The sequence below is a fragment of the Gekko japonicus genome, unplaced genomic scaffold (assembly GCF_001447785.1).
Source record: "Gekko japonicus isolate JY-2015 unplaced genomic scaffold, Gekko_japonicus_V1.1 scaffold87, whole genome shotgun sequence".
In the NCBI taxonomy this organism is placed as follows: domain Eukaryota; kingdom Metazoa; phylum Chordata; class Lepidosauria; order Squamata; family Gekkonidae; genus Gekko; species Gekko japonicus.
Genome location: NW_015164184.1, coordinates 33,136 through 39,825, shown reverse-complemented (window position 1 = coordinate 39,825; position 6,690 = coordinate 33,136).

Here is a 6,690-nt window from a genome sequence, read left to right as displayed (position 1 = left end):
CTATTATGCTTGGGGGAAGGGCATAATTTTGCTTTATGCCCAGCTTGCTGCCACCTCACACTAAAAGCCAGAGAAGGTAGGGTGACTTGACTTAAGGCCAAGTTATGTGAAAAGGGTTTAGGAGCCGTGGATCCCACCTCAGAAAAAGGGACTCTTTGCCCTGGCCTGAATAGCCAGGCAAGCCCAATCTCGTCAGATATTGGAAGCTAAGCAGGGCTAATGCTGGCAAGTACTTGGAAGGGCAAACTCGAAGGAATACCAGGACTGAGACACAGAGGCAGGCATGCGCGCGCGCACACACACACACAAACCCGTGCAAAAATACAGTAAGTTTAGAAGTGGGCCCACACAAGGTACGTATTACAGCCTGTCTGTAATGTAATGTAATTTCTCAATGGCCTGTCTGAGGATGTGAAAATGGTGTGTGGAGTGGGGTAGAGTGAAGCTACTTTTTTTGCACACTGCAGTCAGCAGAAAAGGGCCAGCATTTGTCCAAGAGGTAAGAACTCACATTGTATATCTGATATAAAGTCTTGTGGCAGACACAAGGCCTTTTAACATGTAGCGAGACCGTCACTTTTTTTGGTCATCAGGTTGCATTTGACTTATGGCAACCCTGTAGGGTTTTCAAGGCAAGAGACATTCAGAGGTGGTTTGCCATTGCCTGCCTCTGTGTATTGATCCTGCTTTTCCTCTCACATCCAAATACTTGCCAGGGTCGACCCTGCTTAGTTTTCAGAATCTGACAAGATCAGCTAGCCTGAGCTATCCAGATTGGGCATCAGTTTATTCACATATTGCCTATTTATTGTATTATTTCTGTCTTCAGGAAGGCATTCATCCCAGAATCTTGCTTCCATGCATTCTAGATTGGAGAAAAGTAAATACTAACAGCTCTAGCCTGAGCTATCCAGATTGGAGAAAAGTAAATACTAACAGCTGATAACTGTTCCAGCTTGAAAATTATATTGAGGCATTAAGCTTGAATATACACGTTTCCTCGTGAGCAATATATATGACTGGCACATTTGGAAAAAATGTATTCAAAACGAAACTGTGCTGTGTATGATTAATGTTATGATGGGGGGGGGGAACAAGAAGCAAGAGAGTAGTTTATTTGACCTTTTAGATCCTGAGTATTTTAAAAAAAATTTAGAGTAGAATGTTCGTTCTTTATGTGATTCAAAATTTACAGGCAATATATTTGTATGTTTTTCCTCAATTTTCTCTTTTTTTCTCACATAGAGGAGGAAATTAATGAACTATCAGAAAAAAGGAAGACCTTACTTGGTAATCTAAAATCAAATCTAAAGGACTTGCAAGAAGCACAGGCTCTTGCAGCTATTGAACCTAGCACCATGAATGGTAAATACCATCTTATTATGTGTAAGCAAATTATTAGTATTATATCATATATGAGTCATACTGTCTACAGTGCCCTGTGCTGGTCCTGCTTGTATATCTCCTTGTCTCCATCCCATTTCCAAACTGACCAGTGTGGTTCCTCAGACACGGGGTCACAGAGTTAAGGGCTAATATAGTTTTTGGTTTTAAGCAATGAATTGTGTTTTACTGTTTGTTTGGGGCATTAACCACCTATAATAGCTCAGGATAATGAAGTGGGAATAAACATTTAAATAAATATTGCATAACTGTTCTGTTGTGTATTTGTTTGGCGTAGAATAATCAAAAGCAAATAATGAATATGAATGTAGTTCTTAATATATACTAAATGTGCAAGGTATTTTCATTTCCTCAGATGAAAAGATAAAAGAGCTAACAGAACAGAGAAAGCTGTTGGCTACAAGTCTAGAGACTACATTACAAGATCTGCAAAGGGTACAGGGTTACGTTCCAGGTCTAGGAGACGAAAGTAGACTTAAAGGTGAGTGCTTTTTGACTTGTCATTCATTGGAAATGTGATTAGGGGTTTATTAATTAAAATCTTTGTATTTTGCCTTTCCTTGAGGGTCAAGGCAAGTTCACAACCATAATTTAAAACATGCAGAATAAAATAAAAAACCCAAATACCCCCACATGTCTGCAGGCTTTAGTCCTTAAAAGGCATGGGAAGCAAAATGGCTTTGAAGCACTTCCTATGGATTTCTAGAGACAGTAGTACCCTCACCACCTCAGTGAGCCCATTCTACAGAGTGGACACTACAGTAGGAAAGATGTGGACTGTCTTAAACAGAGGAAGATGCAGTAGGTTGTAGCCTGAGGACTGAAGCTGGTGCATGGGAAAATGTTTAACTAATGATCTACATTATCAAGGACTTCCACAAACAGAATTCCTAAAATGTAAATTGGATCCAGCAACCCATCAGTGGAAGGCACTGACAGTTGTGGGTCATCCTCTCCTTCCACTCTCCCCCAGGAGTGTATTTATTCATTTGAAATATTATTCGCCACCTCAAGCGGCTTACAAAATAGATAAAATACATGAAGTAGAATATGTAAAATACATAAAACCCAAAATTTAAAGTCACAATTTAGGACTGCTAGTAACTTAATCATATACATTCCTAAATAAAGCTGTCTTCAGCTGCCTCCTACAGTTCAAAAATAAGGAACTGAGGCACACCTCCACAGGGAGATTGTTCCATAATTGTGGGGTTGCCACTGAGAAGTCTTGTTTGTGTGCTCACAAGATGAGCTACTTCGATTGATGGGACAGTCAGAAGGGCCTTCCTTGTGATCTTAATTCCTGGGTAGGAACATAATGGAGAAGACAGTGCTTAAACTACACCAGTCCCAAGCTGTGTAGGACTTTAAAGGTCAAAACCAACACCTTGAATTGGGCTCAGGAGTGCTGTAGTATAGGAGTCACATGCTCCTGATAGCTGGCCCTGACCAGCAGTTTAGCTGCAGCATTCTGCACTAACTGTGGTTTTCAAATACTCTTCAAGGGTAGTCCAAAGTACAGCACGTTGCAATAGTCTTTAGTCAACGCCTGCTCCTTGGGAGGAAAGCGATGGCGAACCTAAACAGCATGATAAAAAGTAGAGACATCACCTTGCCAACAAAAGTCCGCATGGTCAAAGCAATGGTATTCCCACTAGTCATGTATGGCTGCGAGAGTTGGACTATAAGGAAGGCCGAGCGCCGCAGAATAGATTCTTTTGAACTATGGTGCTGGAGAAGACTCTTGAGAGTCCCTTGGACTGCAAGAAGATCAAATCAGTCAATCCTAAAAGAAATCAACCTTGACTGTTCCCTGGAAGGTCAGATAATGAAACTGAAGCTCAAATACTTTGGCCACCAAATGAGAAGGGAGCACTCACTGGAGAAGACCCTGATGCTGGGAAAGATTGAAGGTCAAAGAAGACGGGGATGGCAAAGGATGAGATGGTTGGACAGTGTCATAGATGCAACGAACATGAAATTGAGCAAACTTCAGAGGATGGCGGAAGACAGGAGGGCCTGGCGGGATCTGGTCCATGGGGTCGCAAAGAGTCAGACTCGACTGTGGGACTGAACAACAAATGGCATGGATTGCTGTTGCTAGATCTGAACTGAACCAGTCTAGATATAACTGTGGCATGGATTGCTGTTGCTAGATCTGAACTGAACCAGGAATGGATGCAGCTGACACAACAGCTGAAGCTGGCTAAAAGCACTCCGAACCACTGCAGCCACTTGGTTTTCTAAGGTGGCTTTTCAAGGGTAATGTAGCTCCATTTAAAACAGGAAAGATATGAAGTCCCTGGTCTGCTATTCTACAAACCCAGAGAGCCTATCTTTTCAGGGTTAAATTTCATCTTGTTCACCCTCATCCAGCCCATTACTGACTCCAAGCACTGGTTCAGAACATCAACAGCATCCTCCAAATTAGGTGGCAAAAAAGGTAGAACTGGGTATCATTCACTTATTGATGACACCAAAGCCCAAAATTCCTGATGACAGCAGCTTCACAATAGATATTAAATAGCATGATGGATAGGACTGAACCAGCGGACAGAGCAAGAATCCACCAGCACCACCTTCATTCTGACCCCAGAAAACTTGATTCCTGGGGTCATAGGACCTACATGGTATAATAATCATTTGAGACCTTGGGTTGTAGATAAACAGGGAAGGGAAATTGTTCTTCCTGCTTCTTCTACCAGTGAAACTGCACCCCTTTCCACTCCTCATTGCAGCCCACCATCCCATGTGGCTATTAAGAGCTAGTTTGGTATAGTGTTTAGGGGCGCGGGCTCTAATCTGGGAGAACCGAGTTTAATTCTCCACTCCTCCATATGCAGCTGCTGGTGTGATCTTGGGTCAGTCATAAGCTCTTTCAGAGCTGTTCTGTCACGGACAGTTCTTGAAAGAGCTCTCTCACCCCCACCTATCTCACAGGGTGGCTGTTGTGGGGAGGGGAAGGGAATAGGGATCGTAAACTGCTCTGAGACGTCTTTGGGTAGTGAAGGGCAGGGTATAGATCCAATCTCTTCTTCTTCTGAACCACTTGGGCCTGACATCCCTGTGAATCAATTTTCCTAGTGCTGGAAGGGACTGTTGGAGGGAAGTGGAAAACAGAATATTTGCAATGCTTGTGTAAGCAGATTACTGGATCCAACCTTGAAGTTTTGCCTGTTTAGCATAGCTACTCAAAGGGTATCCATCCATATACACAATCATATACATTAGTCTGGCTGCGGTCACACGGGCAGGAAACTGCGGGTGGGGAGCGTGGCTATTTGCCCCGGGGCAACATACCTCGCGGCAGCGGGATCAGACGTCCCGGAGAGGTTCCGGTGAGGTCCCGTGGATAAGGTGGAGGTGCCGATCACATGAGCATCCGCACGAGCATCCGCACCTCCAGCAAGAGCTGATGGGAAGGGGACGGAAGGAGCCGCCCCCTCTGGGAGGGCCGTGCACTGCCCACTCTGGGCAGGGTCCATGGGCCGCTCACAAGGAAGGGAGGGGGGGGAGTAACCCGCCGGGTCCCCCCTCCCCACCAGCATCCCACCTGCCCTCCCTCCCTCCCCCCGCGACACGCGGCCCTCCCTGCCTGGCTGCTGCCGCGCAGCCCCATTGCAGCCTCCCGTGGCCCTCCCTCGACGCTAACGATGCCGGGCGCCTTTGTGCGCATGTGCTGTTGAGGGCTTCGGGAGGCATGGGGGGGAACCACCCGGCGGGTGCCGGATGCCACGGAAGCCCGGCAGGGACGCGATCAGGCGCCCGCCCTTGCCGTGCAGTTCCCAGAAACTAGTACCTCGGAGGTACTAGTTTTTTACTGCGCGTCTTCGGCAGGTAGCCATGGATCAGCCACGGGAGCTCTACGCTCCCCAGATGTTGCGGTGAGATCGCGCCCGTAAACTCCGCCTCTCTTCCATCCCTCTTGCGTGCCTAATGCTCCGTGTGACCGCGGCCTCACTTGTGCTTTCCTTACGAATGTGAATATGAAATTAGTAAATTGTGCTTTCCTGCTGATTCAATTACTCTGGCTACCAATTTATTCCACTTATTTCTCAAAAATTCTCCAGTTCAGTTAAAATTAATCTTTATAGTTTCTGTACAGTTCCACACGTGTAGGTCTGCTGCAGAGGTATTCAGCTTTTTCCTTCTAGAGAACTGTTACCCAAAGAGGCAGTCTTCTAATTTGCTGGAGGAATTAGCTTTAAGGGGATAACTGGGATTGTCCACATACAGGGATTCTTCCTTTAAGGGAACTCTCAAAATAAACCAGGCAGATGTTCAACCGGAAAAGTTTATATTAAGAAAAAGGGAAAGAATAAAACAAAATACACACAATAAACACACAAATAAGAGATAACTATGAGAAACATAGGGAGGAGAGGGGGAAAGCGATTTCAGGGAAGGGTGATAATTACTATTCTTGGAGAGGTCTGCGGAAGTAACAAAATGACCAGTGTTTCAAGAGGGAAGAGAACCCGGCAAAGTGGGGGTGTATGTGGAAAATTCAAGGCACACAGACACAAACATATGCATACACACACTGCTGGGAAGCAGAGTGCTTCTGATACAGGGCAAAATATGCCCTCTGGCAGGTGTAACATGTTTGCCAGAAAATAATAACTTAATGGGCTTTTCTGAGTTGTACAATGATGAGTGAGAGGTCTGATGCCTCTATGGGTACCTGGCAGGAAGGGCAAATGGTTTAGGTGAATAGAATTAAGTGTTGCTTAATTAAGGTATATGAATGCAAAGAAGTGAGGCTGGGTGTTGATAGGATTAGTCCAAGGGTGAGTCAATAGGTTTTTGGGAGACCCATTGTCCTAGCTTATGCAATTCTCTGGGGCATACGGGGAACAGTAGACAGCCACTCCTACACTTCTAAAATTCATGTCCAGACTTGTTTTTGACTGGCATCCATTTTGTGTCATTTTGGGCCAGGCAGTGTCTTGCACTTTCAATTTTTGAGGTGATATTTTTAAAAGGGTGTTTATGGTTACTATAGCTATAAACTGCCACTTGGCTAAAGGAGGGGTCTGACTGTTAACAGAGCTTTCCATAGTGCTAGGAGCACTCCCCCTGCCCCCCTGTCTGAAACTGACTCTTCCTACCTAAACCATGTGACCCAGGGATAGAGCATTCCTTCCCTCAGTCCTTCCTTCACTGCTGTGGAGATAGAGTGCTTTATTTTCCTTTCTTTCCTCTAAAGATGCAGACCTCATCCCCTCCCTGCCACAGATAACCAATCAGGAATGAGGAGGATTCACTAGAGATATTGGGAGGCCT